Consider the following 22,680-nt stretch of genomic DNA (forward strand, 5'->3'; position numbering starts at 1 on the left):
AGAAGCCGTCTTTGAATCCAGCCATTTTAAGTAACTATCGTCCAGTTTTCAACCTCCCCTTTGTTGGGAAGGTTGTTGAGAAAGTGGTGGCCTCTCAGCTCTGGCAGTCCTTGGATGAAACCGATTATCTAGACTCCTTTCAGTCTGGATTCAGGCCTGGCTACAGCACGGAAACTGCTTTGGTCGCACTGATTGATGATCTTTGGAGAGCCAGGAATGGGGGTCATGCCTCCATCCTAGTGCTCCTTGACCTCTCAGCGGCCTTCGATACTATCGACCATAGTATCCTTCTGCGGCGGTTACGTGAGGTGGAAGTGGGAGGCACCGTTCTTCGGTGGTTCTCCTCCTACCTCTCTGACAGGACACAGTCGGTGTTGGTTGGAGGGCAGAGGTCGACCCCTAGGCCCCTCAAGTACGGGGTGCCGCAGGGCTCTGTCCTGTCCCCCCTCCTGTTTAACATCTACATGAAGCCACTGGGTGAGATCATTCGTTGGCACGGGATAAAGTACCATCAATACGCGGGCGATACACAGCTGTATCTGTCCGCCCCATGCCAACTCAGTGAAGCGGTTGAAGTGATGTGTCAGTGCCTGGAGGCTGTCAGGGTCTGGATGGGTGTGAACAAGCTTGCACTCAATCCCGACAAGACCGAGTGGCTTGTGTTTTTCCCTCCCAAAGATTGGCCCTGTATTCCATCTCTCAGGCTGGGGGGTGAAATTATACGCCCCTCAGACAGGGTTCGCAATTTGGGAGTCCTCCTGGACCCACAGCTGACTTTAGAACATCATCTGTCGGCTGTGACCTTTGCCCAGGTTCGCGTGGTGCACCAATTGCGTCCCTACCTGAACCGGGAGGCTCTCAGAACTCATGCCCTTGTGACCCCAAGACTGGACTACTGTAATGCGCTCTACATGGGGCTGCCCTTGAAGAGCATTCGGAGACTTCAGTTTATCCAGAATGCAGCCGCGCGAGCAATTGTGGGTGCACCTCGGTACAACCACGTCATACCTATCCTCCGCGAGCTGCACTGGCTGCCTGTTGGACTCCGGACGTGCTTCAAGGTGCTAGTCGTTACTTTTAAAGCCCTACATGGTATCGGACCTGGGTACTTGAGAGACCGCCTCCTGCCAATTACCTCCCTACGACCAATTAGATCCCACAGATTAGGCCTCCTCCGAATACCATCAGCTAGCCAATGTCGACTGTCGGGGGAGGGCCTTCTCTGTGGCTGCTCTGGCCCTTTGAAATGATCTCCCCATGGAGATTCGGACCCTCACCACCCTTCTGGCTTTCCGCAAAGCCGTCAAGACCTGGCTATTCCGGCAGGCCTGGGGCTGATGAGTTCCCAGCCCCACTTGAATTGCTCTGACTGTTGTGTTGTTTTTTAATCTGTTTTGTATATCTTGTTTCTGTCTTGTTTGTTTTTTGTATTTCCCCCTTCCCCACTTGTTTGTCAGCCACCCTGAGTCCCTCGGGAATAGGGCGGCATACAAGTATAATAATAATAAACATCCAAGTATAGGGGTACCCCAATTTCCTTTAACCTTGACCCCCAGATGGCTCTGATCAGACTCAAGCCAAGAAGACTGCCTTTTGCATTATGGCCTAAGGTGGATGAACAACTAGACAAACTCATCCAAGAAGTATTATTGGAGCCAGTCGCCCATGCTAAATGGGAGACTCCCATAGTGACACTGGATAACCAGACGGTTTGGTCCATATATGTGCTGGTTACAAATGCACACTGAACAAGGCACTACAACAAACGTGTACCCAGTGTCAGTGGTACAGCACCTATTACTCTCTTTGGGGGAGAGAAAGGTCTTCGCTAAACTAGACCTTGCCCAAGCCTACCAACAACTGCCCATAGATAAAGCCACAGCTGAAGCCCAAAGAATAGTGATTCATTGTGGAGCTTTCCTATGCCGCTGACTACAGTTTGGGATAAGTGTGGCACCAGGACTCTTTCAAAGCCTTATGGAACACCTATTGCAAGGCATTCCAGGTGTTGTCCTGTACTTCGACAATGTATTGATGTCAGCAGTCAATAAACCGGAACTTCCTGATCGATTGCGAACAGTGCTTCAAAGTGCTTCAGTGGGACTGAAGGTGAAGAAGGAAAAGTACAAGATCACAGTCACCCAGGTCGAGTTCCTCAGATACCTCATTGATGCCTAGGGATTACAAAAACTCAAGCAACTCATGAAACTCTGACACCCAGGAATAAGATAGAGCTCCAGGCATTCTTGGGACTTTTCAATTTCTACAGCCTATTCTTGCAGCAAAAAGCATCAGTCACAGAACCTCTCCACTGGCTGTTAGATAAGAAAGTGGAGTGGTCCTGGGGCTGGAAGGAAGCCGCAGCATTCAACGTGGTAAAAAACCTAATCTCCTCAGACAGCATCCTAGTCCAATATAATGAAAACCTCCCCCTGGTCCTAATCTGTGATGCATCACCATTTGGGGTCAGAGCAGTTTTAAACCACCCTTTTCCAGATGGACAAGAGGCTCCAATTGCCTTCTTCTCAAGAAAGCTATCCTCGGCAGAGCAGAACTACAGCCAGTTACATAAGGAAGCATTGGCCGCAGTCGCAGGAGTAAAGAGGTTCCATGAATAAGTATACAGGAGACAATTCGACTTGGTGACAGATCACAAGCCACTGTTGGCTTGATTGCCAGGGACCAGCAAACGTCACAAGTTCTGTCCCCCCAAATGACACATTGGACTTTATTCCTAAAGGCTTACAACTATCACCTAATACATTGGCCGAGCAAATCACTGAGCCATGCTGATGCCCTCAGCCGGTGCCCACTCCCAATCATGGTAGAAGACCTGGCCCCACATGATCAGAATTGCTGATCAAAACTTTGCCATCCGGCCCCATCACAGTGGACAAAATCACCAAGCACACCAACAAGGACCAGATATTCTCACAGGTACTCAACTGGGTGTAGAGGGAGTGGCCCCAAAAACCAGTTGGCATGGAATTTAGATCGTTCTATAACTGGCAACGTGAACTGGCCACACAACAGGGCTGTTTTCTATGTAGAAACTGAGTCTGAGAAGTGTAGTGCCCCAGAAGCTAAGGCGACAAATCCTAGATACATTGCATGAATGCCACCCTGGAATCATAAATATGAAGGCGCTGGCCTGCAGCTACCTATAGTGGCCCAACCTGGACAACGCTATTACAGAATGGGTTGAATTTTGTCAACCTTGCCAAGAATCAAGGCCAGCACCATCATCAGCGCCAGTGGTAAACACCCAAATCACCATGGTCAAGGGTGCATATTGACTTTGCTGGACCATTCTATTACTAACATTAATAATGTTAATGTTATTACTAACATTACTAATAGTGGTTGACACATACTTGAAGTGGCTCAAGGTGGTACTGATTAAGTGTCTCTTATGTGCCTGGGGGGGGGGGAACACTATATGAAGGTCCCAATTTGGTTATCGACAATGGAGACAATAATCTACCCAAAAACCACAGACCTCAATAAAATAATGAGCTATGTAGAACTATTAGATAACAAAGGAGAATGAAAATCAGCCCAGGATTTGAAAAAACAAGGAATTGCGATGGAATGGTGGCCTTATTTACAGATTAAAAAGGACCGTGAACAATATGCCATATATGAGAAACAATTGGAATTAGACAAATTATTGCAAGAAACCGGTGGAAAAAATGATTACCAAAATATACAACTTTCTTTTAAGATATAAAATGGAGAAAGAGATAGTAAAATATACAATGATAACCTTGGCTAGAAACTTTGGCTATAGCATTGAGTTAGAACAGTGGGACAAATTGTGGGAAAGAAACTATAAGCTTATAATGGCAGTAGCTTAAAAGGAGAATTTATATAAAATGTTCTACTGATGGCACCTACCACCAGCGAGATTGGCCAAGATGTTCCTACACCTATGTCCTGAATGTTGGAGATGTAGACATAAATCTGGAACGTTCTATCATATGTGGTGGACATGTCAAATATTGGCTTAAAATTAAGGATTGGCTGGAAGGAATCATGGAACAGAAGATAGAATTGAAACCAGAGTTGTGTTTATTAGGCATAATAGACCCAAATATCAACAAGAAATATCAATATATAATATTACACATATCAACCTTTGCTAGGATTGCCTTTGGCCAAAATTGGAAACATAACACTCCCCCCCCCCCATGAAATGGTAATTAGGAAGATACTCGAATGTGCTGAAATGCACAGGATGACTATGGAGTTAAAAGAAAGAGAAAAGTCAGACTATTAAAAATTTGGAGTAGATTGTACAAGTGGCTAGAGAGTAGAAGCCAAAAAAAGAAAGAAAAGTTTTTAAAAAACTATTGATTATAATAGGAAGAAAAATGTATGTATGTAAAACTTGATTATGTGTATTATACTATTTTATTACAATATAATTATTACATTAATATTAGAATTGTCAAAAACTACAAGAAGGCAATAATTAAATAGCAAAGTACAAGAGCAGATTATACATGCTGTTATGGGAAGCTGTAAAATTGTATTATATTGCTATGTTATTTGTGTTTTTTATTTCGTGTTGCTTTTTGTTTTTTCTCTTCTTTTCTTTTTACTTGTGGTTTTTAACCACAAGTAAATTGTGAACATTTATTGAAAATGTTCAATAATTTTTTTTATTAAAAAAATAATCAGAGCCCTCCAAAGGATGTTTGTGACCCATGGACTACCTGATGTCCTGGTGTCAGACAACAGGCCACAATTCATTGCAACCCAGTTCAAACTGTTCCTGGCAAGCCATGGGATCCACCATGCACTAATCGCACTGTTCCACCCCGCTGGAAATGGCCAAGCAGAGAGAATGGTGAGAACAATGAAAGAGGCCCTGGCACGAATGGGACCAGGGGACTGACAAGTGCGAATAACAAAATACCCGCTAGTCCAACACATCACACACAGCTCCACAACAAACCAGAGCCCAGCAGAACTACTCCTGGGCTGCTGACTAAGAATCAATCTGGACAGATTGCATCCTGACTACTCGGCAGAGGTCCCCACAGACTCAGCCAGTAAAGTCCGAACATTTGTCAGGGGCAACCGGGTATATGCCCACAATTATGCAGGTTGCTCCATTTGGATGCCAGCCAGAGTCATGGAAGTAACTAGACCACACTCCTATTGAGTGGATCTAGAAGACGGCAGGGTGTGGCGCTGCCACATCGATCAATTACAGAGCCGTTTCAAGACCTCTGCCCACTGACAACCAAATGGGACAACAAGAGATGGAAGCCAACATGGCGAAATGACACAACTATCCTCCCCCCACAACTGGACAGCCAATGGTGGATGCAGGATGACAAGGGCACAAGAATCGGGCACAAATACCTATGGAGCTGACTTTCCCCATATTTGGAGCACCTGCCACTAAGGCCCCACAGTTGCCACAAATGCCTCCTGGGAAGGACTCCATTCAGCTGCTGACTCCAGATGCCAACTCCCCAGGAATAAGAGAAGGACCAAGACAGCCAGAACCAACCCACTGCTGACCTGCGAATGATGAGGCTCCATGTCTGCAGCAGACAATTCCTGGAGAGGACTAGCCTCAGTTGCCTGCTCCGCATGCCAACTCTTCAAGAATGAGGGGAGAATTGTGCAGGTCTGAATGATCCCACCGCCAGCCAACGTACTTGCCTATGGCTGTAGCATAAGGACTGGAGACAGAAGTCTCTGGCTAGGTGGGGAGGGTGTTGAGTATGCAAATACAGAGTGAGAGTTTCACTTCTGTCCATGATTCAAGCGGGAAAATACTTTGAACTGATTGATCAATGGCTGACAGGCTCCTTTAAAAAATAAGGAATTTGTTAACCAATTTTAAATTCAGCAAGATTTCAGAATATGAAGTTTTAGCTTTCAAAGATTATTACATTGTTTGCAATTAATGACAAAATAGTAAGTTTAGATTTTCTGATTCCATACTTTTACATTTCATTCTTTCTTCCCTGATTTTTTTTACATTTCCAACCTTCCCTTTTCTTTTTATTCTCTCTTTAGTTTCATCTCACTTAGATTCCATCACAAACTTGCCTGCTGGATAAAAAGCAAAGCTGAAATCATTCTCTATAAATACCATTTATTGGTACCCTACAAAAATGAAGACATGGGGTACTCAAGTTTATTTTATAGCACTCAAGTTTGTAAAAAAAAAACCCTTAAACAAAATAGCTGAGTCATAATGAATGACCTTCTGGTCTTCTGGTCTCCAGATCTTTACTTTGACATCCAACCAGACTGATTATCTGAAAATGAATGACATTGAATGTTTGTACTGCAGGTGGTCCTTGACTTATAACTTATAACTGCAATTGAGACTGGAATTTACATTGTATATCAGGGCAGTTATAAAGCAAATCATCATGCAGCTGGACCTTGTTTTATGACCAATTTTACCACAGTTGTTAAGAGAATCAGTTCAATTGTTAAGGAAATCATGTGAGTATTAAGCAAATCCAGCTACCCCAATTAATCTTTTTTTTCCAGAAACTTATGGAAACTTATTGTAATCATTATCATGACTGCAAGATGCTGCAACCAGTTACAAATGTGAGCCAAGCACACAAATTGCAATCATGTGACAGCAGGGATGGTACAATGGTTATAAGTGCAAGGAAAGGTTGCAATCACTATTTCCAAGGCTTTAAGCCATTGTTAAACAAACCATCATAAGTCAAGGATGGCCTGTATATCTTAAAGCATGTGCATAGGATTGCACCATATCTATCCCCAAATTTAACAAATCTAGGTTTTCTATAGGCACATACTGTATATGCTATTAAATAAAGATAATATACTGTTAAACTTAAAACACAGAATAACATTCATTTCATTTACTGGCTTCATTATAATTTATTAACCTTCCCAACCACTGGGTGCCACTATTGGTTTGTAAAGTTAACTGAATAGCAGAAATTTTGCAATTTGATTGGTACATGCAAACATGTAGCTGCATGTACACTCAGATGATTTGGAATTCCACAAACTTTGGAGGTTTATGTATATTTACTCAAAATAACTACTCTTCAATGGGATTTACTCCAAAAATAAGTCTTGCTTGTAGTGAATATGCGAGCGTGTGTGTCATAAGCACTCTCACTGAAATTTCCTTCACAGGAAGAAAATTGCTATTTCTTTTTTTCCTATTTCTACATCTCCAGATGTAATATGATTGCAAAGTCTCATAAATAAGCATGCATAAAGATGAAAAAGAAATATGAAGTCATAATATTTGACTGATTTTTGTGGCATATTTAAGGTGACCAGATTTTCAGATTGATAAAGAGGGACACCTTTGACCGGGGGGGGGGGGGTGTTGATTAAAAATTTTATACGGAGCAACAAAAATTTTCATACAACGCAAAAATAGTATTGTAATATTTTTTTATTTCAACGTAACTACAATTTACAAATATAAATTGTAACTGTTGCCAAACATCAAAATTTTGATCACGTGACCATAAGGATGCTGCAATGGTCGCTAAGTGTGAAAATGGTCGCTAAGTGTGAAAAATGGTCATCAGTCACTTTTTTCAATGCCATTGTAACTTTGGTCACTATACCACCTTTCTGGCCACAGTTCTTAAGTGAATAACTGCAGCTGATAAGTTAGTAACATAAGTGAATCTGGTTTCCCCATTTGACTTTGTCAAAAGGTGATTATATGACCCCAGGACACTGAAACCATCATAAATATGAATCTGTTGCCAAACATCAAATTTTGATCGTGTGACCATGAGGATGCTGCAACGGTCGCTAAGTGTGAAAATGGTTACTAAGTGTGAAAAATGGTCATCAGTCACTTTTTTCAATGCCATTGTAACTTTGGTCACTATACCACCTTTCTGGCCACAGTTCTTAAGTGAATAACTGCAGCTGGTATTTTGTATTTTGGACAGAATCTTTTTTTAAATAGCCTAAGACAATTTAAAAAAAGAATCCACACAGAATAAATTGAAGTAAAACTATTCAAACTATTCTTTCTATGCACAATATATTTCAAAGTATTGTGCATAGAATTTTTAAACATGGTTTCACTTCAATTTATTTTGGATAGAATCTTTTTTTAAATAGTCTAAGACAATTTAAAAAAAGAAGCCACACAGAATTTTAAAAAATCCTATGCACAATAAATAAAATATTATTTTAAAATACATTAAAAAATAAAAGAAAAAAAACCCAGCTCACTTACCAGCAGGCTTGCACTACAAGTCAACCCAGAATGATGTAGATGTTAATACAAAGAACTGAGCAAATTGAAATGGTGAAATTAGTGAGGGAAATATTTTTCAAAGAAACTTTGCCACCATTTTGGAGCAGACCTCCAACCTCCGTGCCCCTCCCCTCCGGAAGTAACACTTGCGACCTCTCTAGCCATTTCCTGGAGCTCTATGGTACTTGGTCATTTTTTCTTATAAAATGAGGTAAAAGGGGCACGGGGGGGGTCCGTTTTGTTGCTTTAACATTTTAATATCTTCAATGAAAGTACTGAGACAGAGAGAGAGAGAGGGATTAGACAGGGTGTCTTTTGTCTTGCCCCGGTTAGGATTTCTTAAGCAAATCCACTGGGCTTTCAACATGAAGCCAGAAAATTGGGACTTTTTTAAAACGGACCGGGACACGGGACAAATTGTTATAAAGTGTGACCATCCCGCTGAAATTGGGACGTCTGGTCACCTTAGGCATATTCCATGACAAGGTTTTTTTTAAATGTCAAGAATTATCCCTGGGAAGATCTATTGATTGCACTTTTTTGCCAGTTCCCAACTGCCTGAATGAGATTCATCAGGTTTCCTAGATTAGTGATTTCCAGGTCTGCTAGCTTTGCAGAGCAAAATTGAAACAGAATTAATGCAAATTTTTGGAACGATTCACTTAGTGATGATGATCTATATAGTGACAGTAATTCACTTAGTGATGGTAACTCACTTAGTAATGGCGTCAGTGTTCAGGGAGGAGAAGCTGAACAAGATATGAAGCAAGGGAAGGTTGAAGCACAAGAGCAGTCAAAATCCATAATTCAGTAGCTCAATCGTTAACTTTGAGTTAAATTCTCCAGGTTGGAATCACATGTACATTTGGGAAAAGGTCTTCCATGAAAATAGTTGAGATCCCATAGTCAATGTTTGACTAGATGGCCTGAAATTCTGGCTCAGTTAAGGGCAGCTTCCTGTGTCCCTTAACATTGCATTGTGGTAGCAATTGCTAATGTTACAAGAATTTCCAAAATGAACAGTTATATTAAACAGTTTCCAGAGAATAGTTATATACACTGTGACATCAAAGTCAGTATTTAGTAGGATATGCATTTACAAATAAATAAGTAGCTTTCAGTGTATTTTTATGACCCTGGAGAATAAGAAAGTAGACTACTTCCTTGTTATTCTCTCAACGCTGAAAAAAAAGGGGGGGGGGTCAAGCCTCTCTGTGAATTGTTTTGAAGAAAATACTCAGGCAATTCAAGTATCAGTCCAATTCCAATATCAAGCCAAATAATATACAGTAACAACATTTTATTTGCCTTTCACACACTAAAGCATCTCAACTTACTTATTTCTATTTGCAATAATTATTTGCCACGGTTCAGTGTGAGTAGTCCTCAGCTTATGACAATTTGTTCAGAGTCCATTCAAATTTACAAAAATGCTGAAAAAATGGACTCATGACCTGGGTCCAAAACAGCAGCCTTTTGAGTTATGTGATTGGAATTAGGGCACTTGGCAATCTATGCACACTTACAACCACAGGGACCCTGCAACCCATTCATCTATCTCCCCCCCCCCACACATATATATGTCATTTTGGGCCCTGGAGCCCTATGTTCTATTGCCCCAGTTTCCTTTGGCCATCTTATTATTCCCACTCCTGGTGAGCCATGCCCAGCCTGGTTCTTCATGTCAAGAAGCCTCTTTGTGCACAGTTCACAAAAGCAGACCGCTTTGCGCTGTGTTGCTGGACCAGGTGGGGCCCCCAAGCATGCTGCAGATCTGTGTCTGCTCCTTCCTTGCTACCTTCTTGCTTCTGCTTCTTCTGGCACCCAATCCGGCCCAGCAGCCCAGGGCAAAGGGGCTTGATTTTTCCAGATGGCATCCAGCTTTATGCCATGGGGCTTCTTGGCATGAATGGCCAGGACAAGCATGTCTTGTTAGCAGTGAGAGCAGGATGGCAAAGATAATTTGAGGCAGGGGAGGGACATGTGTAACAGGCATCTCAAATGAAGATTCTGGTAACTATTTCTTCCATTGCAATTTCAATTCAAGTCTCTGTTTTATTACATCAGTGACTTACTGTCTAAGAGTCTGCTGCTTTCATGAAAAAGATATTATGGAGTTTTTATTTTCCAGAGCAGTCCAGGCGCTCTAAAGATTTGAAAAACAAAAGATAGGAGAAAAACACTTTTCAAAGGTGCAATATTCCATCTGTTTTTTTAAACATTTCCTGAAAGAGATTCTGAACTTGAGTATAAAATGGCCTGATATTCTAACAATTGTTGAATTGCTCTCCTTGAGTAGTAAAATGCAAACCTCTTTCCCTATATAACATCTACTTTTTCATCTTGCCAGTCAGGAAGATTTTCTATTATTACTCTAGCCATAGAAAATGATTATATTTTAGTAGCCCTAGGCCTGTAATGGTGAACCTATGGCACACGTGCCACAGGTGGCATGCAGAGCCATATTTTCCAGCACCGCAGCCCTCACCTCCAATGCTCATGTGCGCACCATCCACCTGATTTTTGGCCTTCCAGAGGGCCAAGGGAGACAATTTTCACCCCCACCCAGGCTTCAAGAAAGTCTCCAGAGCCTGAGGAGGCAAAAATTCCCCCCCATGCATATGGGGTCATGTGCACATGCACAGGTAGGTGGTACACACACAATTTTGACTCACCTTTAGAAAAAGGTTAGCCATCACTGCCCTAGGTGCTACATTTAAATAAATAGCAATAACAATAGCACAGGCTTATATAATAAGAATATAGCCTTTATTGTCATTGTACAAAATAAATACAACAAAATTGATTAATATACAACTTCACAGTGTCAGGGTTCCAAATAGCATCCAAAAGTAAATCAGAATCCAAGGCAAAGTATTGCTCAAAGTTTCAATTTATTAAGAGAGCCATGTTGGTACATCTGGGAAAACCCGAATCTGAAAGCTTCCAGGTTTTCTCCACCTAGTTGAAAGTTCAAGATTGTGCAACCCACCCACAATTCCATCACATGGTCCAATCTCCCACTGCCATGCTGGCAGTTTCACCAATCCAGTTTCAGGCAGGTGCAGAGGTGCAGAGACAAAAGATGACCTTGGCTTTCTAGAAAGAATTTTGTTTTGGCTACACAGTAGGTAACTCTGTACAATCCCCCCTCCCATTTTCCCACAATAGAAAAAGGCATAGTAGAATAATAGAAAGCGTGGCAGGCCTGAGATCCACAAGGAAGCTGCAGGCCTGACACACAGTGCTTTACAGTCCTCTCTAAGTAGTTTATAGAGTCAGCAGATTGCCCCCAACAATCTGGGTCCTCATTTTACTGACCTCAGAAGAATGGAAGGCTGAGTCAACCTCTTCCGGCAGCTGGCCCACAACCATAGAGCGTACGCCCAGAGCGGCCACTGCCAGAAGACTCAATTTGGAAGCTGTAGAAAAAGCCATGCGGTGGCAACGGAGGTCCTCTGGCTCTGCAGAGAGAGCTGGGCCAGGGCATCATGAGGCTGGGAGGTGCGTGAGTGAGAGCGGAACAGCCACTCGCGCAACCCCCCTCTCCAGCCATGCAGAGCGCCATTCACTGCCATTTCGAAGGCGCCAAGCCATGGGAGCCAGGCGACAGTGAACAGGCGCTCACATGGCTTGGCAATACCCCTCGGTCAGTGAATGGCGCTAGGAAGGGGGTTTGTCAGGTGGCTGCTCATGAGTGTGGTCACTTCATGGTGGCTGTGTTGCGCTGCTGCGACAGCACAGCACAGCCATTCACCCATTAGGTTGTGCCCGGCTCTTTGGGAGCCCGCTTGCAAGAGAGCAGCCCCCCAGCAACCCCAAAACAATAAATCCTCCCCTCATAATAAGGCCCAAGCCATATTTTGTGTGTAAAAAGAAAATAAGACTCTATCTTATTTTGGGGGAAACACAGTAGTTGATAAATACCTATTTCTGAGAAAATGTGAGTGTTAGATATTTTTAACACTGTGGAATATTGTAGCACAATTGCTTTGACAGTAGAAAATCTAGGTTCTCTTGCTCCAATTGCTAAAGCGTTAGCTTTTTGAACCTGGCTCATAGCCCATAAACCTGAGTTTTTTAGCTTTTGGTTGTCCTTTTCTTCTAATTGCTTTTGGAATATGCACCCATGTATGGCTTCCAAAAACCTTTAAATGTGGAAGAGATTGTTTCCTCCCATATAGCACTGCATATGGATTATCATTAATGGAAGAACTCCACACCTATTGATTAAATAGCAGTCAACATGGCTTCATCCCAATATGACCTGCTCAGACCAGAATCCTCCAACAGTGAGTCTTTCATGGATTGTAAGACTCCATTTTGTCTATCATCAACACCATTCTCAGCTGCTATGTACAAATTTGTGCATCTGTTTTATACCTAACTGTCCCAACCATTATTGAAAACTTGTTGACATGAATTCTGAACCTCTGTCAGTTTGCAGCTGACATACCTATTGCTTATATCTCCACAAAGCTTACCCATTGCTTAAATTTCTGTAGTACCTCTATTTTACTCTTCGGTAAATAGCAGAACCCAAACCTGCTGTAGTCATCTACAATGAGCAGTACATACTTAGCTCCTCCCAAACTGGTTTGCATTGGCCCAACCAAATCTGCATGTACCAGTTCTAGAGCTCTTGTTGTCTGCCTTGTGCTACTTTTGCTCACTGGGAATATTTTGGACTTTGATGAGTTGCATACTGCACAGTCCAAATATGCCTTACATCCCTTTAAATTTAACCCTTCTGCAAACTGGTCCATCTTTTGCAAAACTCTGAAGCTGGCATGGCGAAGCTTCCTGTGCAAGAGATGAACACATGAATCATGTGGTGGCTCGTTCCCAAATGTCTGGGCACATTGAACCTTTTGTCCTTGCAACACATAAAGATTATCCTCTTTTATGCCCTGTGCACATATATTCCCATTTTCTTTATGAGACACCTCCCATTTACAAATGTGGTCTCCAATCCTTGCTTGTCTAAATTAGAGACACTTAGTAAATTATGCTCCATTTCAGGCACACATTATATCATTAAACCTCATTTCTAGATATGGAATTTGCACGCTGCCTCTTCCAATGACTTTAGACTTCTGGCCATTTGCCAATGCCACTGCATTTCCAGCAGCTGGATCCATCCTGTACAATTTAGAGTTATTAACAATTGTTTGACTTGCATCATTGTCTACCAACCATTTGTCTCTATTTGTCTAGTGCAATAGCTGACTTTTGCCACAGCAGCCTGCCCATCTGTAGCCTTTCTTCTTTGCAAACAGTGTTTCTTCAAATGAGTCTTTTCACCACAAATGAAGCACCTCCTAAGGTTGCTGGTCTTTCTGTTTAGAAAGTCTTTGCTGGGCTGTAATCTGATCTCTACTGTTGATTTTTTCTTCTCTGGAGATAGCCAGTCTGTGGAATTTTCCACTGCTCTTATCTATCTGCTCCTTGGATCCTCACCTCAAGAATTTCTCCTCATGGCTTTTTCTATAATGGTGTTTCTGCTCCTCAGCAATCAAAAAAGCCTTTAAAGCCTCCAAATGCAACTCCTGCTCTGGTTTGTATTCAAATACTGCAGAACAGAGGTGGGTTTCTTCTGGTTCGGCCTGGATTGGGCGAACCAGTAGTGGCAGTGGTGGGAGGCTCCACCCACCTCCCCAGACACTTCTGCGCATGAGCAGAAGCAGCATGCGTGCACGCGAGCATGGACACTCAAGCGAACCGGTAGTAAAAAAAATGGAAACCCACCACTGCTGCAGAAACAATGTCCCATGTTTCATCCAGGCTGTTTAACACCAACAACACTTTTTGAGCTTCAGGGAACTGCAATCCATGCTGTTTCAACTCCACAAATAAAGTTTGAATTTTTTCAAAATGCTGTTTCACAGATTCCGCTGGTTGCAAACGGGCTCTGTATAATTTTATTGATAACTGTACAATATTGCATGGAGACACACTCACATGCACACTTCTTAATTTCAACCAGAACTCCTTTGCAGTCTTTAAAAGCTACATTAATAAACTGTTCAGTTTCTAAACTCAAGATGATATAAGCCATTACTTTAGCATGCTGCTTCTGCTCACCAGCTGCAAAAGCTCCCTGGGATGGATTAATAACAATGTCCTCAAATGATGGGGCTTGATGTCACTACGACATGACATGCAGCCTTGGGGCTCCAGGATTGCTGTCGATATCTATGTGTTCTGACCCCCCCTTGACGGCTCGTTAACAAACGCAGGCAGAGAAACTTAAAAGGACTTTCTTTTATCAGTTTTCAGTTCAAACTGGCTTCGAGCCCAGACAATAACAGAAATACAGTCTTTGACCAGATAATGTAATGAAAACAAATCCTTCTTACGGCAACTCAATTTAAACAAAACAAAAGCAAAACATTTCTTCCAAGAGTTTCTCCGATTCAGAGTTACAGACATACAGAGCACTTATCCAAGTGAATCTTACATAAACCATGACTGATAATCAAACAATGTTGTACAAACCAAGGCACGCACAAAGGAACGTATGTTGATTCCAGCAACTGGGGCGTGGCAGCATCTCTCCTTTTATCTCCAAACCTGCCTCAAACCCTCCCCCAGCTGCATAATGAATCTTGATCCTGAAAAAGCTCTCAGCAGAACTGCTGAATCACCACACTGAATTTTGTATGCTGGAAAAACTCTCAGCAGAACTGCTGAATCCCCACACTGAATTTTGTATCCTGAAAGAACTTGCAGCAAAACTGCTGAGTCACAACATCTATGTTACTGGACGATCCTTTTTGGATCGAAACCTTTCTGAAGAAACAGTGACAGTGAAGGGCATGTCCTGCTATCTCAGGGGCATCGCAAAGCCCCTGATTGATCCAGGAAAAAGTTCTTTTTTTAAAATATATTTTTATTTTCAAAACAAACATACAAATTATCCTTCTTTACATACTGTAGAAAGTGTATCAGTTGGTTACAAAAGGCTTTTGTGCATCTCTTCCACCATCATCAAATATAATTCATATTAATTCTAATATCTTAACTTGGATATTTATTATATTACCATCATCATACCTCCACTTTTATTTGACTATGATTATTTAAACGTCCTTCATCATAAAATATACCAAGATCTAATACATAACCACATACTGGCATTTCATTTACTTATTTATAAAATCCTCCATTAACATTAAATCCTCATATCCTATTCTAGCTAAACATCCATAATATTTAATACCAAAATTTTCTAATCCTCCTTTCCAAATCCCTGTTTACCATTTACATTCAATTCCCTCATATTGTACTCATAGCATGTATATAATTTATTATCATTATCCTTTCTTTATTTGACTATATCCTATATCATAACATTTTCCCCCTAATAATTGAAACTGAGCTGTGTCTAATTTTGTTCTTTTTTATTGTTATTGTTATTAATAACCTTTATATATAGTCCAAAGGTATTTCTAGCCTTCCCTTCGCAGGTAACATTCAATATTCATATCCAATTATTACTTATCATAACAGCTCAACATTGTATATATTACCATCATTATCAATTTTTATTTAATTATACCTATTGTCACTAAATTTAACCAATTTTAGCTAGTTTTAAATTATACTCTTCCATCTATAAACCTGTATCTCTCCAATAGCAAAACAATCTAATGTCTTCTGCCATTTGTGGATCCAGTCCTCCAAACATCCTCTTGATCAAATCTGTATGGACTCCTCTTAGCAGATCCTTGCTTGTAATATTTCTCATGTAGTCTTGATGCCCTCTTTCTGTTTCCTTGTTCAGCTTATCTTTAATTATCAGCAGTGATATAAAGTATTTTGCCAGTAGTATTTCATAGTCCATAAATTATTTAATGTTTCTTCTTCTGCTGCTTCTTCTTCTTCTTCTTCTTCTTCTTCTTCTTCTTCTTCTTCTTCTTCTTCTTCTTCTTCTTCTTCTTCTTCTTCTTCTTCTATGTCCTGTCCTTTGAAATAAATTTTCTCTCCATTTAATTCCTCTTCCAATATTCCATTCCTTCCTCCCTCAGAAATACCATGAATATCAACAGGCTCAATCTCTTTATATTCATCTTCCATTTTAGTTTTTTGAATTTCAATCTTCTTATTTTATATTTGAAAAACATCCTCAGTTTTTTCATCATATTTTGTTGTTAAATGCACCAAATAATACAATTTTCTCTCAATTCTTTCCTCTGTATCTAATAATCTCTGCAGTGCTAAAAATACTCCTCGTAGATTCAAAGGCCCTGTGGACGCCATGTCCATACGCAGTTATATTTTTTCTTAGAAGGTCAGCAAGACTAAACACACACACTCACAAGCTCTCTGTAAGCGAAAACAAACTTCAAAAGGACAGCTGTAAAATCTTATCAGATCTTAAGCCAAACAGCTAGGCAATAAAAGCTTGTAATGTCGCAGTCAAAACAATCAATCTGTAATTTGCAGACAGTCACAAAGAAAGGTTAGAAGAAGAAAGCTTAGTCCCTCCATTTGAAAAGGTTTTGCTTAGATTCAATCCATGTAAATAGCATTTAAAAAGTAAGATAACCACTGTCCAGAACCATTACAAAAATCAAATTCGCCACTAAGTTCTATTTTTTTTGAGTAGTTAGTTTTTGGGTTTTATAGGCAATCAGTTTTTTAAAAAACAATAAGTTTCTCACTAGCTGGAAACACTTTCTCTTTCCACATCGTTCCGTTCTGAGGCCGCCCTGACTTTGTCAGTCTTGACAAAAGACTGGAAATTTTATTACCAGCTATTAGACTTTTCCTTGTTTCTCTCGGAGATTTTGTGATATCCCCGAGATCAGCAAGTTTTAATCTTCCTATTCACTATCTCTTCAGGATGATTTAGGTCCGTTGGGACCCCCCAGCGATAAAAGTGTTGACTGCAATCTCAGAGCTTTGAGATTGCATGTCATCTCGTCACGGCTTCGGCCCCACCCTTTTCAGGAAAAAGCTCTTTTTGCCAGCTACAAGAGAAGCAGCCAATATGGCTGCAGAAGGTTGGGACAAGCCCCTGAAATGGAAGCCGTACAGAAGAGACAGTGTGCCAAAATGGTGAGAAAAATCTTTATTATTAGATAAGAAAACCCAAAAGACTCAGAGTTAAAATAAAATTGAAGACAGAAGGAAATAAGCGTCAAATTTACCCTGGTTTAAAACTATCATGTTATCCTTTCCACTTTAAATTTGTTTGCTTTCTATGGATGGACTTTTTACAAATGCCTCTTACTTTTAAACTGGACTGGTCTTTTTCCCCCCTTCTTCCTCTAGACTTTTCTCATTTTTTTGTGGTTGTGGATTAAAAGCCTCTTTCTTCGCAAGGCTCACCCGGATTGTAATCTTTACAATTTTTTTCTCTTTCCAGAGAAAAACTCTCTCCTGAGTTCGGAGCTTAGAAAAAAGAGGCAATAACAGAGGGAAAAGATGTAACACTGCCATCTAGTGGCTAGAGGCTTGGCAACATCTGATATTACAAAGCTATCAGCTTTGTTTACTGAAAGGGTTAGTGGGAAAAACTTCACTGAATTTGTTTGAAATCTAGCAAGAGTTGAGAATACTTATAAAAATAATGATGAAATTTGAGGACAGAGTTTTAAAAATTACAGAGACACATGAAAGTGATAAGAAAATTGTTGACATTGACAGCAAATCGAGTGTGGAGGAAATTGATCAGTGCAAAATACGGAAAGGAGAGATCGATGAACTGGAACTCTATCTCAGATGTCAAAACATAGATGAAGAAAGGGGAGAAAATTTGGCAGAAACAATGAGTGTAATTTCATCAGAAGCACTAGTGATAACAAAAGTCAAACAGATGAAAGGAACAGATGGAGGGTTTCGAATTCTTATAAGATATCCAATGAACTAGTTCTCAAGAAAAGTCCACATAAGACTTATCAAGAAAACTCTTAGAATACAGATTCTACAAATGGCAAGAAATATTGGACTGCACTATTTCTGGAAGGATACAGGATGATGAAATGAAATGTCACAATAACATTTAGTTAAATGTAGTTAAACTTTGAGTACTACGTATAAGACAAAGTAATAATAGCTATAGTCAAATAAATGATTAATAATGATAATAAAGAATTCATATATAGTAGAGTGATAATATGAAATTCTATATAAATTGTGAGGATGATGGAGATGATGTTGAAAAGCCTTTTTATAAAAGATAAATTATAAATTATTAAATTATTTTAGAAAAGATAAATTAGAATAGAATATAAAGATGTAATATCATTGGATGATTTCAGGATGATGTAATGAAATGTCATAATATAAATTTACCTCAAATTTAATATGCCTCATATAAAAAGGATGTAATAATAGCTATGCTTAATGAATGTTATACAATTATAATAACATTATAACAATTATAATAATTTGTATAAATATATCTTAGATTGATGATACTAATAATGGAAAAAACATGGAATTGAAAATTATTAGAGAATGTTATTAATGCTAAAATAATAGAATGATTTAGAATAGGATACAAAAAAAACTTTATTATTGGATATATTGAAGATGATATAATGAATCATTGTAACACAAATGGATACATATTTAGGACTTCCGGTTTGGCATCACGCCGGTGCGAGCTACTGACAGATCCTCTGCTCGGTTCGCCCGGCCTTTTGCACAAGCGTGGCTGTAGCAGCCAAGAGAAGGAAGCAAATTTTGAAACACTTATGCAAATGATGCAGAAAATGCACGCAGGAATTGACAGTAAAGATAGCAAGTAAAAAAAATGTAAAAAAAATGGAGGTAATGGAACAACAAAATCAAAGCATAGTGCAAAAAGTTGATAATATGGAAGGGAAAGTTGAAAGTATGCACAACTGGATGCTGAAATACGAAGACAGAATTCAAAAAATTGAAAATAAAATTCAAGAAGGAAAGAAGAAAACCGAGAAGCTAGAGATCAGACTAAGTGATGTAGAAAGAGAGAGCAGTGGAATATTAAGATGGGAGATAGATAGGTCTGAATTTTTCTTAAGATTTCAAAACATAGAAGACGAAAAAGGAGAGGACTTAGTTCAGATAATTTCAAATATTTTGATAGATGTTCTGATGTCCCAGGACAAAATAATGGAAATTATTGATGAGAGTTTTAGAATATACACAAGATATGCAATGAGAAATGCTCTCCCAAGGGAAGTGCATGTAAGATTTACTAAGAAAACAATTAAATCACAAATTTTACAGAAATTGAGGGATAGAAAATTAGAATATAAAGGTAAGGAGATTGTAGTTCTCAAACAAATTCCGAGAGAGGTGAGAGAGAGGAGAAGAGAATACCAATTTCTGACTAAAGTATTGATTAAAAAAGGTGTTAACTACAGATGGCTCATACCGGAAGGTTTACTATGTACTTGGCAAGGACAAAGACACAGGATAGATACAACTGAGAAGGCAGAAGCTTTCTACGAAGAATACTTTAGAGAAATGGCTGAGAAAGCTGGGAAAGACGATTCAGCGGTACAAATACTGGAACCACCTGCAACTGCGACCGAAAAAATAGAAGAAGCAGTAGGTGGAAGTGAGAAAGAAGGGGCGACAGGGAATGGAAGCCGTAAAGAAAAACGAGAACCCAGATCTACTAGATAAATCCTGTATATAAAGTATAAACATGGAAGAAAGAAAAATGATTACAATTAACATTAATGGACTTAATTCGGCAATTAAAAGGAAGAAAATATTCCATAAATTAGAGAAATTACAACTTGACATAATTTGTCTGCAAGAAGTACATATCCAAAAGAAATATGAACATTTATTAACTCAACCAAAGCTTGGGAAAATGTTTTCATCATTGGCGAACTGCAAGAAAAGAGGAGTGGTCTTTTATATTAAAGGCAACATCCCAGCAAAAGTAGTCTATGCAGAGGAAGAGGGAAGAATTTTGATGGTGGAAATTATGGATACCAAAAAGACACTCCTAATTGGAATCTACGCCCACAATGAAAAACAAGATGAATTTTACAAAAAACTACACAAAAAAGTTTTGGAACTAGATTATGCTGATATTTGTATGATGGGAGATTTTAATGGCATTGTGAATCAAAATATGGACTATAAAACACATAAAACAAAAAAATTAAATAGGAAGCCTCTGCCGAAATCTTTTTTTAGGATGACAGATGAAGTAAATCTAAAAGTTATATGGAGAGAAAGAAATGCTAAAAAGGAACAATATACTTTCTACTCAAACAGACACTCTTCATTCTCTAGAATAGATATGATATGGGTCTCAGCGGAGTTGAGCTCCAACATAAAAGAAATTGAGATTGAAGCAAGTACCTGGGCGGACCACAATCCAATTTTAATTAAATGGAAAGGCCAAAGGGCAAGACCTAGATGGACACTAAATAACACTATATTGAAAGAAAAAGAGTTTGTACAAAAAATGGAAAAAGAGCTAGTCCTTTTCTTTAAAGAAAATAGGAAAGAAGATACATCGTTGCAGAATCTCTGGGATACAATGAAGGCTGTTATCAGAGGTTTGACAATAGACTACACAAGGAAGAGAAACTCAAAGAAAAGAAAATGCATAAAGCTCTAGACAATGACTATAGAATACTTGAAAAAGAACTACAGAGAGCACCACAAAAAAAAGATGTTAAAATAAAAATGGACATAATTAAACACAAAATGGACCTATTAGAAAAGGAAGAACTGGCACAAAAAATTAGAGGTGCCAAACAGAATTATTTTGAAAATGCGAACAAGCCAGGCAGGTGGTTGGCATATAAGATGAAAAAAGAGAGAGAAACAAAGAAAATACTTCAAGTAAGAGATAAACAAGGAGAAATTCAGTATGGAAATACTGAAAAAAAAATATTATACAAGACTATTATGCTAAACTCTATGAACAAGAGAAGGTGGAGGAGGGACGAGTTAAAAAGTACCTACAAGATGCCAATCTCCCCCAGGTACCAGACAAAACTAGAATAATGTTAGAAAGTAAAATAACAATGATGGAGCTAACAGAGGCACTTAGAGAACAAAACAATGGGAAAGCTCCAGGACCAGATGGGCTACCTGTGGAATTCTACAGAACATTTGAAGAAATATTGACCCTCCCACTCCTACAAGTCATGAATGAAGTGATGTCTGAGAGCAAAATACCGAAGTCATGGTCAGAAGCGTATATCACACTACTACCCAAGGAAGAGACTGATCTAACACAAATCAAGAATTATAGACCAATCTCCTTATTAAATTCAGACTACAAGCTATTTGCATCTATACTAGCTGAGAGACTTAAAAAATATTTAAATGGCTTCATCCACTCAGATCAAAATGGCTTTTTACCTAAAAGACAAATTAAAGACAATATGAGAATGATTTTGAATACCTTGGAATACTATGAGGCCCATCCTGAAAAACAATTGGCACTGATGTTCCTCGATGTGCAGAAGGCCTTTGACAATGTGAATTGGCAATTTATGTTTTTGCAACTGGAGCAGATGAATTTTGGCAAGAAATTCACTCAAACTATACGAATGATATACCAGAAACAAGCAGCAAAGATAATGGTAAATGGAGAACTAACAGATCCGATTGAAATAAAGAGAGGCACAAGACAAAGCTGCCCACTATCACCACTACTCTTTGTCCTAACACTAGAGGTCTTAAACAGAAAGATCACAGAAGAAGAAGAAATAAGAGGAATGAAAATTAAGAGAGAAGAGTATAAATTGCAAGCGTTTGCAGACGATTTAGTTTTTATTCTTGAAGATCCATTAGAAACAGCATCCAAATTGCTGGAAAGAATAGAGGAATATGGAGAAGTAGCAGGCTTGAAAATAAACAAAGATAAAACAAAGATCATGACAAAGAATATCCCAGCAACACAAAAGGAAGAGTTGTCAGAAATGTTGCAGATTCAAAACACAAGTAAGGTTAAATATTTGGGGATATATTTATCACCTAGATGTAGCACTCTTAAAGAGGATAACTATACCAGATTAAAGCGACAAATAGCAATTGATTTGGAGAAATGGGGAAATTTGCATTTATCAATGATGGGAAGAATATCTACAATTAAAATGAACATTCTACCTAGAATTCTATATCTGTTTCAGACAATCCCAATCAGATTGGGTAAGGATTTTTTTCAAGATTTAAATAAAATAGTTTTGAAATTTATTTGGCATGGGAAATAAGCTAGAATAAAACTTAAATTACTACAAGATGTTAGATCGAGAGGAGGATTTGGGTTACCTGATTGGGAGCTATACTATCAGGCAACAAACTTGATGTGGATTAAAGAATGGATATTATTAAAAAACTCTAGATTATTGAATGTAGAAGGTCACGACTTGCTGTTGGGATGGCATGCTTTCCTATGGTATAAGGGTACTAAATCACATGGTTACTTTAGAAGACATTATATAAGGGAGGCGTTG

Source organism: Thamnophis elegans, chromosome 6 (assembly GCF_009769535.1).
Source record: "Thamnophis elegans isolate rThaEle1 chromosome 6, rThaEle1.pri, whole genome shotgun sequence".
Taxonomy (NCBI): domain Eukaryota; kingdom Metazoa; phylum Chordata; class Lepidosauria; order Squamata; family Colubridae; genus Thamnophis; species Thamnophis elegans.